This window comes from Macadamia integrifolia, unplaced genomic scaffold, assembly GCF_013358625.1.
Source record: "Macadamia integrifolia cultivar HAES 741 unplaced genomic scaffold, SCU_Mint_v3 scaffold1608, whole genome shotgun sequence".
Lineage (NCBI taxonomy): Eukaryota > Viridiplantae > Streptophyta > Magnoliopsida > Proteales > Proteaceae > Macadamia > Macadamia integrifolia.
The window spans coordinates 59,139-67,561 of NW_024868278.1; positions in this window are offsets into that span (position 1 = coordinate 59,139).

Here is an 8,423-nt window from a genome sequence, read left to right on the forward strand (position 1 = left end):
CATAAAAATGGTTGCATGCACAGCAACACCAACTATGAGAGATTCACCAATCCACATGTGATGTGTGAAACAACGAAAGTTGTGTAGCACAAAAGAGGGTAAATCAGCGACATTTAAATTACCTTATTGGGAGGTCCATTTGATATCCAAAAGTTGCTCAGAAAAAGTCAAACAGGTAGATAATGTTGGGGTAAATAAAAAAAATTTAGATAGAGCCGGATCTAGTTTTGGCTAGACAAGTGTCCTTTAGTAGGAATAGTCATGAACCCTGTAGGCCATCCCCATGGAGGTGGTGAAGAGAGGGCCCCAACTGGTAGAAAAAACACACAACTCCTTCGGGTGATCCTGTGCTTGGAAGAAGATGTAAAAAAGGAAAAAATATAAGGATAGGTTGATTCTTCGTCGCTCAATTAACTATTAAAAAAATAATAAAAACTTCAATTGTTCCCTTCTATTTCCAAACCAAAGGTGAGTGATGCATTAAATGGTGTAAGATAATGCAAACAATTTGATGTTCATGATTTTTAAATACAGGAGACCCCACCTTACCTCCAAGTGAAAAGTAATAGATCCTTGAAATAATGTTACATTCTATTGGGAGAACCGACTGAAAACATCCTTGTTAGTTATGTATCTATCAAATTCAGAACTTTTTTTAGGGGAAGTGTTTCCTCCACACCTGAGTACTAATTCAGGCATATGAGAGTCCTTTATTACAAATTTTCAAATAGAAGAATTTATGAAGGAGAGAGAGTGTGTGAGATCCTTATTTGCTGAACTCCAGGCGAACAACCCCTTTGTCCATTCAGCCAATCTTTTCCGACATCAATTACCTTAGGACATATTTGCTTTCTTTTATATTTGATTTCATTTCTATAGAATCCAATTGTATAGCGGACACCCTATCTTGGAAGGCCCTATCAACTCAGCTTACAATAGTCACGTCGAATTTCTCTCAGTGGTTGAAGGAAAGTTGTAATCCTCCAGCCATGTAGGAAAATCAATAGATTCCTCAAAAATAAATAAACAAATAACAATTGTGTAATCAAAACTTTACCTAAGCCTCTTCTTATATGGAAAAAACCTAGTTAGGACATTACAATCTAACGACCTAAATCACACTAACTGTTGTGATCTTAAAAGGTAGCCTTTAAATCATTCTTAATTACACTCATGGATGACACCATAAAAGACGTAATCTGGAAAACTCCAATTGTAGATATTTTCAATAAACTTTCTATCCGCACTATCAACATCTGCAATAGAGACCTTGCAACCATGGAATATAAATCACCGCCATGATACAAATATATTGCAATTAATAATGAGAGTGTTAGGAATACAGATTGGGCATAAAACATTTAATATATATATATATATTTTGCAAACTCCTCACATAACAACTACCAAGGTCTTAGATTTGGTCTAATCAAAATCCGACAACTCTCTTAGTTTTTTCTCTATACAGGCAGTGGAAACCCTATTGAGTGTCACTCTCATTACCATTTATATAATGTACATCGAGCTAAGTAGTTAGTATTTTCGGTATACATCAACCATTCACTCACTACAAGTGCACAAAGTTCAAACTAACAATAAGTGCCTCTCAGGTACAGAAAACTTAAATACCAACGATTCCAATTGTTAATCAAAAACATGATGGTGAATTATCCAGGAATCTCAATGGACCAATGTTCAACACATTAAGTGTCTGTATTTATATTTTGCTTCAATTTATATTGAATGACTATACAATATAACAACCCTAAAACAGAGTGCTAGTATCTATCCATAGTTGAGACTAAGTAACAGGGTAAGTGGCAAGTTGCACAAAATAAAAATTATAACAAGCACATAATATAATATGTAATTATTTAATTTAATCTAATTAAATTAGGTCTGATGGACACACGCATCAAAATGCAAAATGTTACACCCGTGCCCTAACCCGATCTAATTTGAACTGTTGTGATAGGTCTCGAATCGAAAGTGAAAAGTACCACAGGGTTTTGGCTCATGGCAACCCATTGTAAAAGGGGGAGAGATGACCCCACGTGCTCGTGTATTGCTTGCCAATCCAACTGGAGGGAATTCAAACCTTCCGACCCCAGACGGTAAGTGACCCGACACCCCACACCCAAGTCCCGGCACGCACCAAAATTTATAGAAGATGCACACAGCTTAGGGCAACCACTTGTGCAAGGGCCAACTGGGGACAGCAAGAAGTCAAGGCACAAAATTTCCTTGACCACAGGAAACACCCTGAGCTGAATCCGGTGGCATATTTTCGGTGGCCTAACAGGCTACTGGTTGGGTTCCGATGCCCGTGGACCCCACCACTTGCATCGTAAATAGCCCCAAATGACCCCAAACACTCTCCCACACTTCCCCTATGACTTGTACACCTTATGAGTCTATGGAGGTGGGCCCACGTGTTCCGAATGCCAAATTAACCTACTTGCATCAGACAAGGACCAACCAAACAGACCCTAAGGACATAACTTACTAAAAAAGGAGGAGTGAGTACATTTCTCACTCCTCATTTGTCCAAAACATGGGAGAGGGAAAGGAGAGGAGAGAAAGGAAGAAAAGGAAGGGGAAGAAGAAGAAGGAGAGGGGAGGAGCTCACCTTAGCTCTCAGCTTCGCATCCCACTGCCAGAACATTGCCAGAGGTAGGTACTATCTTCTCCTACCACTCACCCTCTTCATTTTGACCTAGGATAGTTGAGCAAGAGGTGAGCCTTGACCCTGGCAACTCCAGAAGCTTGGGGAATGTTCATTTCACCTCCCCAGTGTGATTGCCGAGCTCAAAACAAGCCGGGAGAGCTTAGGCAACATTTGTGACCAAATGCCTAGCTAGGGTTACAATCTTTCGACCATTGTATCTCCCAATCAGCTTAGTGGAATCAGGATTTCTTTGGCTTAAAATGAAGCTGGAAGTACCCTCTACAAATTTCATAAAACAAACCCCGACAATCGGGATCAAGCCGAAAAGCCCCAAATCTATGGGCATGTTTCTGAAAACCCACCAAAAACAGCCTGGGCTAAATCCGGTGGCATATTTTCGGTGAAGCCCAGCCTCATATGAGCATTCTGCAAGTCCCATCGGAAATATGACTGATATTTTCGATGGTTTTTCCCAAATTTTCGATGGAAGTCCCCCTTGTTTCCGGTGGACGTCCTAGACTATTAAGACTTGAAAGTTCTTACACCCTTTGGGAGTAGTCCCTATGGGTTCCCTCTGATGTTCCCGACACGTGTTGACATTCAGTTACCTTGTGCCTAGGACAGAGATGAACACGTACCCTGAGGCCAGAAGTGAGTTGAACAACTGGTTGACACAATTGGAACCCAATTCAACAAAACACAACCGAGGTGAGGGATGGTTGACTTTTGTTTCCGGAGTGTTTCATACTTCTAGAATTGTTCGCATGTGTTAGAATTATCAATGTTGTTAAATTGCTACATGTACATGAGAATTTCATAACATGCTATATTATGTTGAGATGTGTTATGTTATGGAAATGGAATATGGATATGTGATGTATGTCATGACGGGATCCGGTGTCGTCGAGGTGGTTCCGATACTATAATCGCCTTTTGGATGTTGCATTCATGCATTGATTATGTGCATTAGGTTAGATGTAGTCACAGATAACACTTTGTGGCCGATGGTAATTCTGGTATCGTGTAATCTAGGATAAAATTTAGAAATGGATACGCTTCGTGGCCAATGCTAATTCCGATGTTGCGTAGTCCATACTCAACTGCTTGAATCCTAGAATAGGTATATAGTCGTGGATTATACTTTGCGGTCGATGGTAATGCTAGTATCATGTACCACAGAACTATACTTGAAAATGGACCTACTTCGTGGCCGATGGTGATTCCAATGTCGAATGGTCCATACTAACTGTATCATTATGCAAGGCATGTAGAATATTTGTGGTTAGGTGACATTCCCATGCTACGTCCCCTTGCCAACAAGGAGTAAGGTGTTGGATAACGCATTGGTGGTATGTTCGATGAAACTTTGTAGAATGCCACAGCCCACAGTACGATGTGATTGTTATCGGAGGTGGGAACTTATCCGGCATGGCCGATGGTAATTTTAGTGTTGTGACTACTAGGAGGGGGTTATCAGGGGTTTGCTAGGTGACCAATAGTCGCATTTCGGGATCAAAAGGCTCTTAAGCACGACTAGGATTTGTATCGCTGGGTGACTGATGTGCGAGTGCCAGGCCTAGGGATACAACCTAATGTGTCATAATAACATTTACCAGACTTAGTTGTATTGTTAGATGGTTTAATAATAATCAAATGGATTAAATCATTCGCATCATGGACTATGTGTTTATTATTGTACTCATGGCATCATGGTTTATTTTATGTATGTGGATAGTTGTCCTTGATTGTACATGAACTCCATCCCTCACTGAGCAAGTTGGAAGTTCACCCCATGTATATGCTACTTTTTATATGATGATGCAGGTACAATAGTACCGTTGGGTGGTGACTCAACCTCATTAGGACTTGACTATGGAGCAGGTAACTGGTGGATGCCAAAAGCCGAAGAGCTTGATCAGGCCTGTGCCTGTGACTACTGTGAATATACGGCACCTTGAGATGTATGGTTTATTTTCTATCTTTTGATACTGAACTATGTATGGTATTCTTTTGGGCTTAATAATTATAAGTCTTGGATAATTGTAAATGAATAACTTGGTTATATATATATATATATATCTGATATCATTATATGATTCCCCGTTTTAATTGTGATTCTACTATTATACTCTGATTCCGCTGCTATAGGTTTGGTTCATGTTGTGAGATTGTGTATGTTAAGGTATTGCTATCAGAGATCCTGGTAGGTTGATAAGACTGGTAAGCATCTTATTCACACTATTGGTGTTCTTAATGGTAAGTTGGGATTGCTAGAATTGGATTGTGACACAAAATACCCAACAAAATGAAATAACCTAAAGGGGGTGAATAGGTTATGCTAGCAGAAATTTAAATCTTTTCAATTAAGGTTCTCCAAATGTGATTGTAATTAAAACTGCGAAATAAAATAGTTACAATCACACAAGACCAAGATTTATAGTGGGTCGACTCAATTTGAGTCTAGTCCACTCCCTACAAGATCATCTTGTAAGGTATTCCACTAGCTCTCCCTTTCAGTACAGTAGGTAGGGAAAAAACCTTTTACACAATCTTATAAGAATAAGAGAATCCGTACAATCTCCTTTTCAAGTAGAGAGATAACTTTATAATCTTCTTTAAGGTAGAGAGGCACCTTATACTCTTATAAAGACAAGAGAATCCTACACTAGCCTAAATATGGTCTAGACAAGTGTAAAACAAAATTAAAGTGGAATAGAGTTTTTTCAGTTACCTTGTGCGGTGCGTGCAATGAATATGAAATAAAGAATAATAGAATGCACCTTTTAGTAGTCTCCCTTTGGGTATGGAATAGTGATGGAGACTTCCACACAACTTGACTTCTTAAAAAGTAGGTTTGACCACAATAATCGAACCCAATAAAAAAACTTGTATCTCATTGAATGGCTTTTGATTATGATTGCAAATGCTCAATTAATTGTTAATTAATAAAACCATTAGTGGGTTGGTCTCAAATTGGGTAAGAGAATCACCTATTTTAGGAAGAAAATTAGCCTTAATGAGAAAATTTTCCTCTACCGGTACCGGTAATTACTGGATTAGATGACCGTTGGACAAATTAAATCCGTTGAGGGATTTGAAAAACTAGCCATTGAGCTGGCATGAAGTCATCTGGAATCAATCTAGTTAACTGATTAGATTCCCAACAGACATCTGGTAGTTACCGGTACAATCTAGTAGTTACCGAATGGTTTATGTTGTCCATTCTCTTATAGGTTATTTTCATCTGGAAGCAATCCGGTTGGCCAGAAAAATTTTTGGAAGGTATCCAGTAGTTACTTGTACAATCTGGTAATTATCAAATGGCCTCTATTGGCCATGTCTGATATGTTGTTCTGTTCACAGAGCCCAATCGGCAAATTCCGGATCCTGGTGGTAGTTACTGGATGGCCTCTGTTTTGAGTTTTAACTGCCTAGCAGTTACTCAAATGGTCATATCTTATTTATAGAATGTGCAAATGGCTTGATTCAATTTGTGGTGGTTTCTCAACTTGATTGTCCAAATTTCTTTAGTTAATTCCATCTTTTAAATGTACTGACATGAATGACTAAAATGCCCTTGAATTCTAGTCCAGTATTATTGGCATGGTCAACACACTTAAGGTTCTTTGTCATAGGTTCCTCCTAGAGTCAATTGACCAAGATAACTATCCTCTAGTGCTTTGAGTATCTTCTCTTAATTCTCAGTAATAGTGTCCAGCTTGGTCATGATGCGCTTCTCCATCTCTTCCAAGTGGTTCTTGAGGATGTCTCCAATAACAAGAGCGCTAGAGGAGCTGCCTTCTCCTTCTTTAGCCATATGCTGAGTCTTGATCACCGTGAGATGAATAGCCTTGATGTCTATTTGGGGTCTATCAGCCTTCTCTCCTATGGTGTTAACATCAAAGTAGGCAAAAATCTGCCCCAAGAGTCTTCCATATGGGAAGTACCGGCGTATACCATGTGACGAATGATGAGGTAAGGGAGGTTAATCTACAAGCTTGCACACACACAATAAGTAATGTAGGCCTAGAAGGGCTGAGCTCATCCCTGTGTCCACTTTCTGGCCAACAATTGTAGGGCACAATGTAGGAAACGATTCTTGCGAAGTCAGCGAGTTCATTCCCTTTAGTGTTTGGCATTCCCAAGTAGTTCTTCATTATAGTTCCATAGACTTGGGCCTGATCCATAAATTCCTTAGGGTCGATTTTGGTGACCAAGTACTTAAGATGTCTAGTGGTTTGCACACCGATAATGGCTCCCAACTCCTCTATCCCAAACCCTGTGGGAACTCCCTTCACCAAACTCTTTATCCAGATGTTTTTCTCACATCCTTTCACCACCAGGTTGCAATAAAAGAGTTGGAAGCATCTGAAACTGCTCTTAAGAATGCTAGTCCATCCTAGCACCTCGAAGTGCTCCTCTAAACTAAAGGAAATGAGGGAAACAGTTTTGATATCCTTACCAGGTTCAACATCTCTTGCCTCAAACAGTTCCCAACACTCCATCACCTCTTTAGAGATGAAATTATTCTACTCAGGAGCTACATGTTTCTTTCCCTAATTAAGGTCCAGAGAGAAGGAGAGAAGTAAAGGGGTTGGAAGATTTGTCACACCCCATTCCCAGTAGACCCAACTTACCATTAGGAATACCGGCGGTGTGAGTAAGACACGTACCTATCTTATAGACCTACCAGGATCTCTGATAGCAGTACCTTAACATTTTCACAATCTCACATCACAAACCAACATAAGCAGTTGAATTAGAGTATAGTAGCGAAATCATAAATAAAATGCAAAAACGTCTAATGATAATATGATAACAATAACCATGTTATTCTATTTACAATCTTTCAAGACTTACATATATCAAGTTTAAAACATAGTATTCACAGACCTGTATCAACATAATCAAAAATACGCCGAACACCTCATGGGGCTGCATATGCACAAAAGTTACAAGCACAATCCTGGCCATGCTCCTCCACTTCTGGCATCCATCAGTCGCTCACTCAGTACTCAGGTCTAGAGGAAAAATAGTCAGTAGCCATAGGCACGACTGTACCTACATCATCATCTAAAAAGTGTGTATACGTGAAGTGAGCTTTCCATCTCGCTCAGTGAGGGGTAGGGTTAAGCACATACAAGCAAGACAATAGTAGTAATGATTTATGATGCATGATTGTAAAAATTAAACACATAGTCCATGATGCAGTTCATTTATTTATTATCCACCTAACAATACAAACTAAGTCTGGTAAATGCTATTACGGTGCATTGGGCTGTATCCTTCATCTCAGAACCTCCATCGACTACGCAAGGATACAAAGCCTAACCGTGAATAGAATCTTGTAGATCCCCGTATGCGTCCATGGGTCACCCAGCAAACCCTTGATAACCTCCTCCTGGCAGTCATGGCAACGGTAACACATCGGCTATGCGGGATAGGTTTCCGCCTCAGGCAACAATCACATCGTACCGTAGGAGTGGCACTTTGGAAAGGCACATCGAACATACCATAATGGGTTATTCAACTCCTCAACCCCTGTTGGCAAGGGCGCATAGCATAGGGAGTGATACCTTACCATATATATACTACATGCCTTCATAATAATACAGTTAGTATGGATTACATGATATCGGAGAGACCTCGGCCACAAAGTGTAATCCATCTCCAAATACAGTCCCGAGTACATGATACCAAAGAGTCCTTGGCCACAAAGTGTAACCCGAGACCATTTACCTAATCTAGCATACAT